We start from the raw sequence: 19,069 nt of genomic DNA, 5'->3' as shown, positions 1-19,069 counted from the left end.
GTCAATCAATTATTAATTTATCTTATGTTTAGGTAAACTTGAAAAAGAGGAGGGGAGGGGAGCGGGAGGAGGGGAAAAGAAAAAAAGAAGAAAAAAAAAAAAAAGAAGAAAGAAGGGGAAAAAAATATATATATATATATATATATTTTTGGGTCTAGAACCACAATTTTGTGATTAGAGGGGGGAACCCACCCCCCTCCAATTTCCCTGTCTCGAGGGGAACCCCTTTCTTTGGGTTGAATTCTTTCTTTTGAATCCATAACCATACTTTTGAAATAGAAAACAAAATAACTGAGCAGAGTTCTGTACTATTTTTAAACCAGTAGGCTCCTACTGAAGAAAGGATTATCCTACAGATTCTAGTCCTGCATATAGGCGCTCAGCCTCTTTAGCATTATCAAAAAAATGGGTACTATCTCCAACAACTACTTTAAGTTTAGATGGGTACATTAGAGTTGCCCTATACCCCTTTTGGATAAATTTTGTGCAAATGGGTGTTAATTCTCTCCTCTTTGAGGAGGTTTCTGCTGAGTAATCTTGAAATACCAAGATTTTATTCCCATCAATACTAATCGGTTGTTTTTTCCTGTACTGTTGCAACAATTTCACTTTATCTAGATAATTTAGAAAACGGGCAATGACTGGCCTAGGTCTTCTAGGGGAGTTGTTATCCAGCTGAGGAGAGCCCATTCTATGTACCCTTTCAATTATTATCTGAGTGTCTGATATTTCCAAAAGTTGACCTAGTTATAAATAAAGCTAAGTTCTCATATTTTTTCGTTTCGGGTATGCCAATTATCCTTACGTTGTTTCTTCGAGACCGATTTTCAAGGTCTTCTAACCTCAGCTGCATTTTTTGCAGTTTAGTTCCTGCATCATCTAATTTGAGACCTTGGGAGACTGTGAGGTCTTCCAAGTCCGACACCCTTTGCTCCGCCTCTTGCAGTCTACAAGAAAACTGCTTAAATTCTTGAGATAGTAAATCTATGTTGTGCTTTATTTGGGAGACAAAGCTTCTGTTATATTAGTAACTAGATTTTGCAAATTTAATACCTCAGTACCTGGGTTCAAATTACTTGCAGAATATAATTCTGCTGTTGTCTCCGTGAGTCCTTTTGATTTCTTGTCTCTGTTTCTGCCTGCCATACTTGGAGGTGTAGTCTTTGAAGATATGTTAAGAGTATCCATGTGCCGAGTGAGAAAGTGAGTACAAAAATTTACTATTATGGGGAACACCCCTGGATTGTGAAAAAAGTGTGCAAGTGATCAGTGGGGGAGGAAAAAAAAAAAAAAAAAAAAAAGGGGGGGGGGGGGGGGGGGGGGGGGGAGAAAAAAGGGAAAAGGGGGGGTGAGAGGTGAGGAAGAAGGGGCCAAATTATGTGACTCTTTATAAGTGGTGTAAGAGGGATTAAACCCTAAAGTGCATTAATAGGAAAAGCTTCCAAGTTGTATTTGACAAGTTCCAGCAGTCAGAAACAAAAAAAAAAAACAAACAAAAAAAAGGAGGGAGAGGGCCTTCTGGTCCTTAGGGCTAGGCCCACTGCCTTTCCTTATGAAATAAATGTACCAGTTTCGTGCTGTTCGGGTGTGTCTATCTTTCTGAGCCAACAAAAATTGTATGGATTGAAGGTCAACTGCCTTCAGTTATCTTATTTATAAGTTTGCTACTATATATAGTTTTAAACTAGATTCAAGTAGACATATCTTGAGTAATGCTATTAGTTTAACAATGTATATCCAGTAAATGTTTGAGATTAGAATCTTAGTCTCTAAAATATTAACAACCACTTAAACTATATGCACAGATAAATACTAGCAATGATCAGGGTGATTCAATTTTAACACCTTATTCCTGGGATAAATTAACCCTGTCAGTCTTCTATCTCGGGTTTAGGCAATTCTCAAAAGTTAGTTACTGCACTTTGTTATATGCGTGATAATTAATCTATTTCTAACATTCAACTATGTAAGTCAATTTGTTGTGAAGCATTTTGAAATTTGACACAATTAACCCATCAGTTAGAGGCCAATTTGTACATTGAGAGCTTAACATATATGAAACTGCACACACAAACTTTTTGTTTGCATATCAAGAATATCATAGGTTGTACAAAAAATTCAAAAAAAAGAAAGACAAAGAAATCAACTTAATTTAATTGTATGTGTGGCTTGTCTACAATCAACAAGTGACTTATCAAGTTTCGAGTGAAAAAGAAAAGAAAGATTACAGAGGAGCAGTCTATTTTCCCATTTTTCCTTTCTCTTTTCTTTCCTTTCCCTTCCCTTCCGTCAGGCTGTGGGGCGCACTGCTCCAGAAAAAAAAAGAAGGCTTTCTTTTGTAATCCTTATAAGTTCCTTTGACCAAATAAATCTTTTTATTTTGGCATGTGTTTTTACAAGACAAGGAATTATAGCTCTTTGAAATGATTATGTCGCTCTTGAAAGTTTATTACTTTGTGCTCCTCTTACCTTGAGCCTTCATTTATTTTAGCGTGTGTTTTTACAAGACAGGGAAAATGTAGCTATTTGTAGTAATTATGTCACTCTTGAAAGTTTGCTACTTTGTACCACTGTTAGCTTAAACCTTGACTTTCCCTTGCTCCAATCTTTACAACCTTGTATTGTGACGTGAGCAGTCCCAATCGCTATTCTTCTCCTTCTGCTCCTTTCTACCTCTTATCCTTTAGCCTGTTGTGGGTTAACTTCATACAGATAGCTGTATAGATAGCTTCCACTGTAAGAAAATTATTAGGCGTATATATATATATATATTTCAGTCTAGCCTGTGACACTTTTAAACTTTTATTCTGAACCCCCCTTTACAACTTCCCTGTAAATTCGGTGAGATTGTCCCATCAAATACAAAAATATTTATTGTGGCATTGATTAAAGTACTCACCCTTCGGTGTCCCGCAGCATCTGCGGTCTGAGAATTATTTTCTGAGCTTCGACTCTTTCTTTTACCCTGCCAGGAGGGGAGAGTCACTCTTGCAGTCTGTTAGCGAGGCAATCAATCTTCCTTAACCCGCCACCTCCCGCGCAACAACGGTGGGGGAGAGGGGGTCCGGTAAGTGCTTCTAGACTGGGTCCTAGGGCAGCGTTGGCGCTGGTGGAGCGCGGCTTACCGTCTCCGCGGGGGGACTCCCGGCAGGATTGCCGGTGCCCATGATTTCCTGAGACGCCAACGCTGCCGACTCCCAAGACATTCCTCCTCCCACGCAGCACCGGTGGGGGAGGAGAAACAATCGTCAGTGCCTCTCCTGGTTCCTGGGTAATTCAGGGTAGGTATCCTGCAGGCTTCTCAGACCGGAGAAGTAGATCCTCAATTTCAACACCGGGAGGGATGAAAGACAGCCGGGTAAACCAGGGAAGTTGGAACAAAAGGGGGGATATGAGCACTAAAAATGTAATGCTGCAGGCTTTAAGAAAGTCTTTACAGGTGTGCTAACTTGGATTTTTTCACCTCTGCTTATATGATGGATTATAGAGGCTCTCTTCTGGAGTTAGTCCCACTCCATTTGCAAAATTTAAACTTAGATTCAATTATATTCCCTTCAAAACAGGGATTTCTCTCTTCAGTGGGGTGGAATTTCCACTGTGAGTTCCAGCAGCGATGAGATTTGCCGTCCTGATAGCAGTCTCCACTTGTGAGGGTTTGGCGCGTGGAAAACACCGCCAGGTGCTTGGGGCAGGAGAATGCTTGCTCAGCTACCTGTGCTAAGCTCCTCCTCCGGAACTCATTAGAAAATACCAAAGTCTATAGTGTTTAAGTCACTATTTAGTAGCTTCCACGATTATCCCCTATCTAATCCTTCCATAACCCCCCCCCACACACACACACACACACACACTCACATGGGCCCCCTGGCGGGCTGCATCCAATGTATAGTCTGTATATTATAGTTTACCCCTACCCATGTACTCACATGAGCCCCGTAAGGGGCTACATTCATTATTTAGTTTGACTGTTTTATTTATGGGTAATGTTCACTTTTTGGCGTATTGCCTTGAGCAGTGTTTACCCGCTGTTGTACTCTCTTATCAACAGGCCCTCAGGGGCCAGGAACAAGGCTAACAAGGTTAATTTGCTCATCCTATATCACTTGGGTTATAAGTGCCCGGCCCATTAGCCATACAAAAGCTATTAAGAAACTGAAAAACTGAGATTTCAAAAGATTACATTTCGGTATTCATTCTGTTTTTTTTGTTATTCTGTTTACATCTCTGTAATGTATACTGTGATAATGTTATTGTTCATGGTATATCATATGTTGTACATATGCCTTTTTTCTTTATGAACAACCTCAATAAAAACTTATTAAATAAAAAAATAAAAGCAAAATGGTAAATCGTAAGGTGTTTAATTGGGAAGTGGTTTAGCCTAAATATACATGTCTAAATATGTGTATGTATACATGTCAATATACATATATATATATATATATATATATATATATATATATATCTGTGTATACATGTGTATTTAGTTGTTTATATGTGTTAATATGTATGCGCACTCATACATATAAACACAAATATATACACATGTATATATTATTATTATTATCGGTTATTTGTAGAGCACCAACAGATTCCGCAGCGCTAAATACACACACACACACACATATATATATATATATATATATATATACATATATACATATATATACACACAGACTTTTAAGCCCTTCCCAATCAAATACCTTGAAATATGCAATATAATTATTTTTATTTTTTACTATAAATACTTGAAATTCCGTTGTTATTTTTATTTTTAAATATATATATACATATCTGTATATGCAAAATATATCTAATTCCATATCTGAATATTTTTATATATTTATCTGTTCAAAGATAAAAAAAGAGCATGTGCAGAACATAAGAATGTAAAGTATACACCTTCGCACCTTTGTCTTTTTTTTGCTGTTGATCTAGAGCAGTGTTGGGTTAGAGCTTGCTCGCGTACTATGAAAAGGTGGGTCATAATCCTTTTCCACGGCTCAATCTGCCATTTTCCTCATCTGGTAGGGAGAGATATATAATTTCTTTATTGCTTCCTTCCTCTCCCGAGAGTCCAGAGGATATGGCGGTTGACGCGGGACCTATTTACCCCTTTAGGGCCTTTGGGCCTGAGGTGGCCTGCGTGGCTGGTGAGGCCTCTGGGCCTATTGTAAGTGGTCCCTCCTCTGGGCTTTCTGTTTGCCCATCAGGTTGCCCTTCCACCCCCTTGGTTGGTCCTTTTCCTGTGGCTGGCGCTTCCAGTGACATAATTTCCAGTTGTGCCAGTTGACAAAGGGGAAGCAAAGAGGAGCACCATGCTCCCCCACTGGTATACAGACGGTGGGCTGGGTGCATAGCAAGGCACAAGGTAGTCACGCTTGCAGTTTCTGAGTGTTGTAGCTCTATATGGTATTGGTGTTAGTGCTGTGGCCTCCAAATCGCGCTCGCAGGCTCTAAATTCCCTGTCTCCAGGCGGGAACGCAATTGGCGCTGTGGGATCACAGGCGCGCACGCAGGCCTCAGTTCATGTGGATAAAGGGGAGGAGGCCAGCAGGGTCAATTCCTCACACTCGTGGCCTAAAGTGGGCATAGACAAAGGGGGCAAAGTAGGCCTCAATACTTGTGCTAAGGCCCTAAAAAAGGTGTCTGTAGTGAGGTTGGTTAGGTTTGCATATGAGAAAGCCATTCTGTCCAGGGCAAACACTGATGAGAAGGAACTTGGCTTTATGCAAGGGGCCAGTGAGAGTGACGCAGAGAATAATTCGGTGTGTTTGGGGTGAGGGAGGTATTTTGAGCTCCTGTCCCTGCTCGTGGTACTCCCCATTCATCTTCTGTTTTGTAGGAGCAAATGGCATCAGCTGGGTTGGCTAGCACGTTTAATGAGGGATCTCACAGAAGTGCGGCAGAATCCGGAGAGGTTGTGATGGAGTGTTCAACTTCATTGGTGACGTTCGTGCCTACTGGTCCCTTGGCTGCAAATGGTAAGTCAGCTACAATTGTGAGGAGCTTAGGGTGTGTGGAACTCAGAATGAAGGAACAGATACACCTAACAATGAAAGTCTTTTTTTTAAAGCTTTAATAATTGATAAGCAAAAGATCAGTTGGTAGTTCAGATTGAAGATCACAGAAACAGAAATTTTGAACATAATTGAACATAGGCCTTAAGCAAAACACTAAAGTCCAATACAAGGTTCAGAATACTTTAAGTAGTTTGCAGTTTCTAAGTCCAATAGACAATGGTACTTAAATTTTACAGTAAAGGCTGAGGTTGTCACAGAATACCTGGTAGATACAGCAGGCACAGCTAGTGAGAGGAAAGCAGACACAGGTTTCTTTGCAGGCACAGTATACCCAGGGGGTACTGTTGGTGAGACTGTCACGGGATACCAGAGAGGTGTAGCAGGCACAGCTGGTTTGAGGAAGGCTATCACTGGTATGGTAGACACAGGTTTCTCAGCAGGCACAGGATACCCAGTGGGTACTGTTGGTGAGACTGTCACGGGATACCAGATAGGTACAGCAGGCACAGCTGGTTTGAGGAAGTCTGTCACTGGTATGATAGTTACAGGTTTCTCAGCAGGCACAGGATACCCAGCGGGTACTCTTGGTGAAACTGTCAAGGGATACCACATAGGTAAAGCTTCAGGAACAAGGTAAGTCTACTTGGTGAGCATACGTAGGTGCAAGGTAGATATGCTTGGTCTCTGGAACAAGGTAAGCATACACAGGTATCAGGTAAGTATGCATGGTTTCTGGAGCAAGGGGAGCATATGCAGGTATAAGGCAAGTATGCTTGATCTCTGTAACAACGTAAGCATACACAGGTATCAGGTAAGTATGCTTGGTCTCTGGAACAAGGTGAGCAAATACAGGTAGCAGGTAAGTATGTGTGGTGTCTGGAGCAAGTATAGGCAAAGATGAAGCAGCACCACCAATTTCTTTTTTCAAGTTGCTTTTTTCAGCTTGAGGAGTAGCCAGACCAAAAAATCAAACAACAACGTTTCGGACACAGTCCTTAGTCATGTATGGCTAAACTATACATAGAATCATCCTTAAATACCATCTAAGCCACACCCACACACCTGAAAAAAACTGCACATTTTAAATTAACCCCTTACATCCTAATTGGGTACACAGGTAAATGTCAGCACAGTTATATATTGCAATACAATTATGGTTAAACACAATAACATCATATACAACGGAGTATAATTCTGTATACTTATACATCAAGCAAAAAACAGAACAAAATCTCCAGTCATCTGCAATAGAAGAAAAAGAAAAAGAAAAGGAAAAAATTAAACAACATTATGCATGATCAGAAATAGATTAAATGCACACAGATAGGTCAAAATCCCTATTCATCCCATTTGGGTATAAGGTCCCCAACTTACTAATCCAAAACATTTCTCTGCTCTTAAGGATTTTAACCCTATTCCCACCCCTTCTAGGAATAGGAATGTGCTCTAAAACTTGGAATCTTAATTGATTAAGGTTATGTCCAGCAGACAAAAAATGACAAGCTACTGGGGCATCTAATTTCTTAGTTCTGATGCTGCTTTTGTGTTGAACAATACGTTCACGGATACTACGGGTGGTCTCCCCGACGTACCCCAATCCACAAGGACACTTAATCATATACACCACATATTCTGTATTGCATGTAAAATAATCCTTAATAGAGAATATGCGTCCAGTCCTAGGGTGGCTAAAGGTGGGACCTTTAATCATACTGTTGCAGTTAGAGCAACCAAGGCATGGGAAATTCCCCCAATTTTTCTTGCCTATATAGCTCTGAATCCCCCTCTTTTTAAGGGGGCCAATATCTGCTCTAACAAGTGAATCCTTAAAATTTCTGCCTCTTTTATAGGCAGGCATTAAAGGTTTGCTAAATTCTAAAACATCAGATTCACAAGTCTGCAAAACATGCCAATGTTTCAATAAAATTTGGTGGCGCTATATAGATGATATTTTTGGCGTGTGGTTGGGCGACATTGGAACCCTGGAGAAATTTATTAATGATTTGAATTCTGCTACTAGTAGGATTAAATTTAAACTGGTATGGAGTGAGGAGAGTGTTGTTTTTCTCGACACTCGTGTATCTAAGACTTCACAGGGTCTATCTGTAGATTTGTATAAGAAAGAGACAGATTGCAATACCCTCCTCCATTACACCAGTACCCACCCTCCGTCTCTTCTCAGATCTTTACCTAGAAGCCAATTCCTTCGGGTTAGACGTATTGTGTCAAATGAAAATCTGGCTGAAATAAGACTGAGAGAGATGGGGGATCGGTTTCTAGCAAGGGGTTACCCCAAGGATTTAATTGAGACAGAGTTAAGGAATGCTCTTGCCACATCTAGACAGTCCCTTTTAATTAAGAAAAATAATGTGGAAAAGGAGAAGGAAAAGTCTGATAGATTGGTCTTCGTTAGCCAATATTCTTCTTTAAGTCTGAAAGTACAAAAATTTTTATTGAAACATTGGCATGTTTTGCAGACTTGTGAATCTGATGTTTTAGAATATAGCAAACCTTTTATGCCTGCCTATAAAAGAGGCAGAAATTTTAAGGATTCACTTGTTAGAGCAGATATTGGCCCCCTTAAAGAGAGGGGGATTCAGAGCTATATAGGCAAGAAAAATTGGGGGAATTTCCCATGCCTTGGTTGCTCTAACTGCAACAGTATGATTAAAGGCCCCACCTTTAGCCACCCTAGGACTGGACGCATAGTCTCTATTAAGGATTATTTTACATGCAATACAGAATATGTGGTGCATATGATTAAGTGTCCTTGTGGATTGGGGTACGTCGGGGAGACCACCCGTAGTATCCGTGAACGTATTGTTCAACACAAAAGCAGCATCAGAACTAAGAAATTAGATGCCCCAGTAGCTTGTCATTTTTTGTCTGCTGGACATAACCTTAATCAATTAAGATTCCAAGTTTTAGAGCACATTCCTATTCCTAGAAGGGGTGGGAATAGGGTTAAAATCCTTAAGAGCAGAGAAATGTTTTGGATTAGTAAGTTGGGGACCTTATACCCAAATGGGATGAATAGGGATTTTGACCTATCTGTGTGCATTTAATCTATTTCTGATCATGCATAATGTTGTTTAATTTTTTCCTTTTCTTTTTCTTTTTCTTCTATTGCAGATGACTGGAGATTTTGTTCTGTTTTTTGCTTGATGTATAAGTATACAGAATTATACTCCGTTGTATATGATGTTATTGTGTTTAACCATAATTGTATTGCAATATATAACTGTGCTGACATTTAGCTGTGTACCCAATTAGGATGTAAGGGGTTAATTTAAAATGTGCAGTTTTTTTCAGGTGTGTGGGTGTGGCTTAGATGGTATTTAAGGATGATTCTATGTATAGTTTAGCCATACATGACTAAGGACTGTGTCCGAAACGTTGTTGTTTGATTTTTTGGTCTGGCTACTCCTCAAGCTGAATAAAGCAACTTGAAAAAAGAAATTGGTGGTGCTGCTTCATCTTTGCCTATACTATATTGTTGGGTTCTGGCAGGAACCTTGTTGCTGGCACACCGTGACACATTCCCTGTGCTGGATATTTGTGATGGTGTCTGGAGCAAGGTGAGCATACGCAGGAACAAGGTAAGTATGCAAGAGTCTCTGGAACAAGATGAGCAAACAGAGGTAGCAAGGTAAGTAGGCAAGAGTCCCTGGAACAAGGTGAGCAAACACAGGTAGCAAGGTATGAATGCTTTTACTTTGCAGGGATCAGGAACAAGGTTAGAAGGCAATAACTTATCTCAGAGGAATGGACTGAGTGAGCTTTTATAGGAACTTCTGTAAGTCCTCCAGGTGGGAGTTCTTGTAATTAAGATGCAGCCCCTTTAAATCTAGGCAGTGCATGGCCACACATGCCTGGAGAGCTGCAGCTGGCATCTCACCATCCCTCCTCGTGGGACACCAAGATGGAAGGCACTCTGGGCATTCGCAAGACCAGAGGGGTCGGACCGGGAGGTCCCGGTAAGTACCCTCACAACTATTGATATTCCTCATAGGTAGCCTTCTTCCTCAAGTGACTCGGGGTCAGAAAGTGATAGGTCCTTGGGGTTTGTTGTAAAGGGCCATAAGAGAATGTATAGGATGCTTAAAGGGATTGTAGATGAACAAGATAGGTTGGGTCCTGGCAGGGCTAGCTCTGGGGTAGTTCCATCAGAGTCTTCGGCTTAGGTGTTTCAGCCTCAGGTTTCTTCTAGTAGCATAAAGCAGGCCTTAGGCCGCAAGGTGGCGGTGCAAGGAGATACCCTTGTGTAGTATATAGCCTTCACATGCACTTAAAAAACAAAAATGTTAACAAGATACAGGATGGTAAGTATGTTAGTTTCTTTGAGTTATCGGCAGAGGCGTACCATCAGAAGGAGATGGCGGAGGATGGAACAGGTCTGAAAAAGTTTAAGAGACCGGAGACCTTTGAAGAATGGCAAAGTGTCAGGGTGCCAGGAATCAGACTGAGACGAGAAGTGCAAAAATAATCACACCTTTATTAATAGCAAAAAATAATAAAAAGTCCACAAGTCAAATAACAAGCCAGGAGTCAAAACCAGAGCTGGAAGTCAGACAAGCCGAGTCAGGAGCCAAAGCGAATAGTCAGACGAGACGGAATCAGGAACAAGGAAAACAGCAGAGTCAGGAACAAGCCAGGGATCAGGAACCAGGAGGGACGTCAGGCAGCCAGGTAATACACAGGAACACTCACAAACAGGTCTGAGACAACGCAAAGGCAAAGCATACTGAACAGAGGCCCTTTAAATAATAAGTGATGACATCACAATTCTGAGACTGCATCCTGTCTCACATGGATGATGCACACCAGTCTGGCCATAAAAGGAAGTGCAGGAAGTGAGCAGCATTCCCCACAATGCACCATATTCAGGAAGAGAAGTGAGTAAAATGGCTGCCAGCAGCACATGGCAAACACAACAGGGAAAAAACCCTGACACAAAGGTGCTTTAGGGTCTATGCATAATGCTACTTGAAAAAGCAGCCTGACCATGTGGTGTCAATCCTCAAGTACATGGATATTATTGGCAGCATCCAGAGGAAGTACCGCGAGGGCGCATGGAGGGAGTATGACATGGCGTTTAGCAGGAAGATGGCAGTTAACCCTTTGCTAGACTTCAAGCCATTGATATGCACCTTTGGGCTCATCTTGGACCTGAGAGGCCCCGTTCTCCAGTACCTGGGGCCAGTAGCTCTGTTGCAAAGCAGTTTCTGAACTTTTGAAGGCAGCTCTCAGATGTGTGCTGGAAATATCAAGAAAAGCAGTGCGACTGAGGGTCAGCTTGTTCCTTCAAACATATGTGCAATTTCTGTGGAGGTTCTTACTTGGGTTCCAATTGTGTCAGGAAGAAGGAGCAGTCAGGATATCGATTCAGTGCAAAGGGTTCTGTTGCAGGTAAGGGCAGCAACAGTCGCTAAAGGTACATGTAATTGAGCAGTGGCTATTGAGGTACCAAGATTGGAGGGCTCTGATCTGATTCTGGCCAGTGACTTGGCTTTGTGATTCTGGTGTCAGGTCTGGTCTTCAGTTCTACGGTCTGCTGGAATCTGGAATCTGCTTATCAATAGCCTGAGGCAGTTAGGGAGAAAATAGATAAGGAAGTGGCCTTGGTCATTGTGGCTGGATCCTTTAATCAGTTGAAAATTTTGGTGTTGGTGAATTTACCATTGGGTGTAGTACCCAAGAAATAGTTTTGCCTGATACAATATCTATCTTATCCCAAAGGTTGCTCGGTAAATGACGCAATTTACCCTGAGCTAAGGACAGTGCACTACGGCCTAGATTTAGAGTTCGGCGGTAAAAGGGCTGTTAACGCTCCGCGGGTTTTTTTCTGGCCGCACCATAAATTTAACTCTGGTATCGAGAGTTCAAACAAATGCTGCGTTAGGCTCCAAAAAAGGAGCGTAGAGCATTTTTACCGCAAATGCAACTCTCGATACCAGAGCTGCTTACGGACACGGCCAGCCTCAAAAACGTGCTCGTGCACGATATCCCCATAGGAAACAATGGGGCTGTTTGAGCTGAAAAAAAACCTAACACCTGCAAAAAAGCAGCGTTCAGCTCCTAACGCAGCCCCATTGTTTCCTATGGGGAAACACTTCCTACGTCTGCACCTAACACTCTAACATGTACCCCGAGTCTAAACACCCCTAGCCTTACACTTATTAACCCCTAATCTGCCGCCCACGCTATCGCTGACCCCTGCATTACACTTTTAACCCCTAATCTGCCGCTCCGTAAAACGCCGCCACCTACGTTATCCCTATGTACCCCTAATCTGCTGCCCTAACATCGCCGACCCCTATGTTATATTTATTAACCCCTAATCTGCCCCCCACAACGTCGCCGACACCTACCTACACTTATTAACCCCTAATCTGCCGAGCGGACCTGAGCGCTACTATAATAAAGTTATTAACCCCTAATCCGCCTCACTAACCCTATCATAAATAGTATTAACCCCTAATCTGCCCTCCCTAACATCGCCGACACCTAACTTCAATTATTAACCCCTAAACTTCCGATCGGAGCTCACCGCTATTCTAATAAATGGATTAACCCCTAAAGCTAAGTCTAACCCTAACACTAACACCCCCCTAAGTTAAATATAATTTTTATCTAACGAAATAAATTAACTCTTATTAAATAACTTCTTCCTATTTAAAGCTAAATACTTACCTGTAAAATAAATCCTAATATAGCTACAATATAAATTATAATTATATTATAGCTATTTTAGGATTAATATTTATTTTACAGGCAACTTTGTAATTATTTTAACCAGGTACAATAGCTATTAAATAGTTAAGAACTATTTAATAGTTACCTAGTTAAAATAATAACAAATTTACCTGTAAAATAAATCCTAACCTAAGTTATAATTAAACCTAACACTACCCTATCAATAAAATAAATAAACTACCTACAATTACCTACAATTAACCTAACACTACACTATCAATAAATAAATTAAACACAATTGCTACAAATAAATACAATTAAATAAACTAGCTAAAGTACAAAAAATAAAAAAGAACTAAGTTACAGAAAATAAAAAAATATTTACAAACATAAGAAAAATATTACAACAATTTTAAACTAATTACACCTACTCTAAGCCCCCTAATAAAATAACAAAGCCCCCCAAAATAAAAAATTCCCTACCCTATTCTAAATTAAAAAGGTTACAAGCTCTTTTACCTTACCAGCCCTGAACAGGGCCCTTTGCGGGGCATGCCCCAAGAATTTCAGCTCTTTTGCCTGTAAAAGAATAAATACAATACCCCCCCCCCCCAACATTACAACCCACCACCCACATACCCCTAATCTAACCCAAACCCCCCTTAAATAAACCTAACACTAAGCCCCTGACGATCTTCCTACCTTGTCTTCACCATCCAGGTATCACCGATCCGTCCTGGCTCCAAGATCTTCATCCAACCCAAGCGGGGGTTGGCGATCCATAATCCGGTGCTCCAAAGTCTTCCTCCTATCCGGCAAGAAGAGGACACCCGGACCGGCAAACATCTTCTCCAAGCGGCATCTTCGATCTTCTTCCATCCGGTGCGGAGCGGGTCCATCTTGAAGCAGGCGACGCGGATCCATCCTCTTCTTCCGGAATTAAGGTAGGAATTTTCTGATTGGCTGATGGAATCAGCCAATCAGAATCAAGTTCAATCCGATTGGCCGATCCCATCAGCCAATCAGATTGAGCTCGCATTCTATTGGCTGATCGGAACAGCCAATAGAATGCGAGCTCAATCTGATTGGCTGATGGGATCAGCCAATCGGATTGAACTTGATTCTGATTGGCTGATTCCATCAGCCAATCAGAAAATTCCTACCTTAATTCCGATTGGCTGATAGAATCCTATCAGCCAATCGGAATTCGAGGGACGCCATCTTGGATGACGTCCCTTAAAGGAACCGTCATTAGTCGGGAGACATCGGAAGAAGAGGATGGATCCGCGTCACCTGCTTCAAGATGGACCCGCTCCGCACCGGATGGAAGAAGATCGAAGATGCCGCTTGGAGAAGATGTTTGCCGGTCCGGATGTCCTCTTCTTGCCGGATAGGAGGAAGACTTTGGAGCACCGGATTATGGATCGCCAACCCCCGCTTGGGTTGGATGAAGATCTTGGAGCCAGGACGGATCGGTGATACCTGGATGGTGAAGACAAGGTAGGAAGATCGTCAGGGGCTTAGTGTTAGGTTTATTTAAGGGGGGTTTGGGTTAGATTAGGGGTATGTGGGTGGTGGGTTGTAATGTTGGGGGGGGGTATTGTATTTATTCTTTTACAGGCAAAAGAGCTGAAATTCTTGGGGCATGCCCCGCAAAGGGCCCTGTTCAGGGCTGGTAAGGTAAAAGAGCTTGTAACCTTTTTAATTTAGAATAGGGTAGGGAATTTTTTATTTTGGGGGGCTTTGTTATTTTATTAGGGGGCTTAGAGTAGGTGTAATTAGTTTAAAATTGTTGTAATATTTTTCTTATGTTTGTAAATATTTTTTTATTTTCTGTAACTTAGTTCTTTTTTATTTTTTGTACTTTAGCTAGTTTATTTAATTGTATTTATTTGTAGCAATTGTGTTTAATTAATTTATTGATAGTGTAGTGTTAGGTTAATTGTAGGTAATTGTAGGTAGTTTATTTAATTATTTTATTGATAGGGTAGTGTTAGGTTTAATTATAACTTAGGTTAGGATTTATTTTACAGGTAAATTTGTTATTATTTTAACTAGGTAACTATTAAATAGTTCTTAACTATTTAATAGCTATTGTACCTGGTTAAAATAATTACAAAGTTGCCTGTAAAATAAATATTAATCCTAAAATAGCTATAATATAATTATAATTTATATTGTAGCTATATTAGGATTTATTTTACAGGTAAGTATTTAGCTTTAAATAGGAATAAGTTATTTAATAAGAGTTAATTTATTTCGTTAGATAAAAATTATATTTAACTTAGGGGGGTGTTAGTGTTAGGGTTAGACTTAGCTTTAGGGGTTAATCCATTTATTAGAATAGCGGTGAGCTCCGATCGGAAGTTTAGGGGTTAATAATTGAAGGTAGGTGTCGGCGATGTTAGGGAGGGCAGATTAGGGGTTAATACTATTTATGATAGGGTTAGTGAGGCGGATTAGGGGTTAATAACTTTATTATAGTAGCGCTCAGGTCCACTCGGCAGATTAGGGGTTAATAAGTGTAGGCAGGTGTCGGCGACGTTGTGGGGGGCAGGTTAGGGGTGAATAAATATAATACAGGGGTCGGCGGGGTTAGGGGCAGCAGATTAGGGGTACATAAATATAACGTAGGTGGCGGTCGGCAGATTAGGGGTTAAAAATTTTAATCGAGTGGCGGCGGTGTGGGGGGACCTCGGTTTAGGGGTACATAGGTAGTTTATGGGTGTTAGTGTACTTTAGGGTACAGTAGTTAAGAGCTTTATATACCGGCGTTAGCCAGAAAGCTCTTAACTCCTGGTATTTTCAGGCGGCTGGAATCTTGTCGTTAGAGCTCTAACGCTCACTGCAGAAACGACTCTAAATACCGGCGTTAGAAAGATCCCATTGAAAAGATAGGCTACGCAAATGGCGTAGGGGGATCTGCGGTATGGAAAAGTCGCGGCTGAAAAGTGAGCGTTAGACCCTTTAATCACTGACTCCAAATACCAGCGGGCGGCCAAAACCAGCGTTAGGAGCCTCTAACGCTGGTTTTGACGGCTACCGCCGAACTCTAAATCTAGGCCTACCAGTCCTTTAAAGAAGCACTTCAACTTGTGCAAATGGTAGGACCTGGGGCGTTGATGGCTAAGCAGGATGTGGAGTCTGCTTTTCAACTTCTCCCTATTTACCCATCCTCTTTCAGGTTGATGGGATGTTGGTTTGAGTCTTACTATGTAGACTGATGCCTGTCAATGGGCTGTTCTATCTCCTGTGCTTAGTTTGAGGCCTTTAGCTTTATCTTGCATTGGGTGGTGGCTTTGGTAGCTGGGGAATATAGGATTGTCCACTACCTGGATGAGTTCCTCAGATGGATGAATGCGTCTCTGATGGAAGTCATGAGATCGCTCATGGCAAGGTTTGGGGTTCCTCTTATGGAGGACAAGACTCAGGGTCCCTGTTCGTGCACATTGCTAGGTATAGAGATTGACTCCATGGCAATGCAATGTCATTTGCCTGCTGACAAGGTGAGTAGGATGTTGGAGGCTTTTAGAGCGCCCACTTTAGCATCCCTTGAAAGAGCTCCAATTGCTGTTGGGCCTTTTGAATTTAGCAGGTAGAGTCATTCCCTGTGGCAGGATGTTTCAGAGGCAGATGAAGCAGCAGCTTTGAGGAGTCAAGTCCCACAACTTGTGTTTGCTTGAGTTGTTCTCAATAATTGTAGCCATGGAACTGTGGGGGCATCAATTTAGGAACCATGCTATGATCTTTGGGATGGATAATCTCAACATGGTTTATGCTATCAATAGACTGTCATCATCTTTACTGCTGGTGGTGCGCAACTTGAGGCACCTGGTTTTGAGATGCCTGCAGCTGAACATTGATTTTCAGGCCTGACAGGTTCCAGGGTTCAGAATGTTGTGGCTAATGCTCTTTGCTAATGGCTGTCCTTGTCCCTTATTATTGTGGTAGATGGTCTTATCTGGCAGTCCTTGATCCCTTTGATTTGTGCATCCCTTGCTCCGGGAACATGAACAATGTATGCAAGATACTGGAATGAATGGGTTAGCTTTTGTGATTTACAGGGGGAAGCAGAACTGGCTTCTTCAGTGGCTTGCTAACTTGAGAGGTAAGCAGCTCACAAAGTGGGCGGTTGTATCCAGGCATGTGGCTGTGTCCTTCTTTAGGAAATTGTTTGCATTTTGCGATGCATTGCCTACATTCGTTATCCAGCAAATTGTGCCTGATTGGGGGCGTAGGGAGGTTCTGCGTTGTGATATTCAGGAACTGATTGCGGCCAAGCTGCTGCTTTCGGGTTGGCTTTTCATGGGGCTTTGTGCTTTGAAGTGTTGGTTCCTTTCTCAAGTCTGCTGTTCATGGCGGGATTCTTCTGGAGCATTTATGTTTGGCTGGGGATGCTGTTCTTCTGCAAATTCCACGCTCAAAAACATCAAGATGTTAGGGAAGTATAATTATCTCTTCCTTCTTAGAAGTGGTGTTGGTCTATTCCTATTTGGAAGTTTGACCAGAAGTTTTTTTTCGAGATTTGGTGCATGCTGATGGCTCACGATTTACGCGGTTCCAGTTCAGGAAAGTCTTGAGCTGGGTAGCTCAGCATGTGCACTTAGATCTCTTGTGTATTGCACTGCACTCTTTTCAGGTGCGCGGTGACTACTGCTGCAGAGTTCGGCTGGTCTGCGGATCGAATTAGCTCTTTAGGCAGGTGGAGACTTCAGAGGTATAGATCTTACCTCATACCTCTGTGACATCTGAGTTAAAATTGTTTATTGATGTTGTTTCGGGAACTGGTGATTCTAATGTTTGTGCCCGTTATTAATTGTTTTCTCTTTTGCAAGGACATGAACGGATCCAGTTTGGGTATGGATGGTGCATAAAGGTTGTCATTTGATTGTTAGCTGTTCCAGGAGGAAGCCAGGTGGGATTTCCCTTATCTAGGACTGTTATGTGATGGTTAGGGCATAGGGGACTCTGCTGGGCAGATCTGTCTGCATTACTACAAGCTGCCGCAAGGATGTGGGAGAAACCTCACATACTCATTATTGACATTGGCAGCAATAACATGGGGGCTATCCTATCCTTGAGCTCATCAGAGCTATGTAGGCAGATATGTGGCATTTTAGAATGTGGTTTCCTGTTTTGTGGATTTAGTGGTCTAATGTTATACCCAGATTGAGGTGGAGGCATTTGATGTAAAACAAAGTAGCTCTTCTGGTGAGGAACAAAATCTATAGGGATATGAGAAAGGTTGTCAGGGAACTTGAGGGTTTTATTGTTGAGGTTTGTTGCAGTGTGTGTGTGTGGGGGGGGGGGGGGTTGTACTTACCCTATTTATGAGCTATACAGGAAATCTTCCTTTTTGCTGCTGTGGATTCATTGGAAGTTTCCCCTTCATCCCTCCCTTTTTTTGTTTTGGTCTTTGTGAGGTTACAATAATTTCTGGGTCCTCCTTAAGGGGCTCAGTAGGTGTCCAAGACATGAAGAGGATTTCTCAAACTACTTCTGTAAGTCCAAGGAAAGTGATTTGGGCTCACATGGTTTCAACATGCTGTGAGACTTGTTGATCCTGGACCTACTGGTTTGTAGTTCTTCAAGTTTTGCACCTCAGCTTAAGTGGGTGGTCAGGACCATAGCTGCTAGCTGTAAGGAGATTGAGTGACGGCCATTGCAGTCAAAGTGATGTCACCAGGGTCTTGGGGGTACTCTGGTTTGCGGCGGGATGTGAATTCCCTCTCTTTCTTTCATGTAATTGGCAAGAGTCCATGAGCTAGTGACGTATGGGATATACAATCCTACCAGGAGGGGCAAAGTTTCCCAAACCTCAAAATGCCTATAAATACACCCCTTGCCACACCCACAATTCAGTTTTACAAACTTTGCCTCCTATGGAGATGGTGCTTGATTTCTACGTTGATATGGGCTTCTCAGCATTTTGAAGTCCGATTCCTCTCAGAGTACAGTGAATGTCAGAGGGATGTGAAGGGAGTATCACCTATTGAATTCTATGGTTTTCCTCGTGGGAAATCTTTTTCATAGGTTCTCTGTTATCGGTCGTAGAGATTCCTCTCCTACCTCCCTTTTCAGATCGACAATATACTCTCATATTCCATTACCTCTACTGATAACCGTTTCAGTACTGGTTTGGCTATCTGCTATATGTGGTTGGTCTTTCGGTAAGTATGCTTTAATTACTTAATACACTCTCAGCTATGGTTTGGCACTTTATGTATTAATATAAAGTTCTAAATATATGTATTGTACTTATATTTGCCATGAGTCAGGTTTATATATATTTCCTTTTGCAGACTATCAGTTTCATATTTGGGAAAAAACATACGGCTAGATTACGAGTT

This window comes from Bombina bombina, chromosome 1 (assembly GCF_027579735.1).
Source record: "Bombina bombina isolate aBomBom1 chromosome 1, aBomBom1.pri, whole genome shotgun sequence".
In the NCBI taxonomy this organism is placed as follows: domain Eukaryota; kingdom Metazoa; phylum Chordata; class Amphibia; order Anura; family Bombinatoridae; genus Bombina; species Bombina bombina.
The sequence above is the reverse complement of the archived record's forward strand: the minus strand, read 5'-3'. Positions refer to the sequence as shown.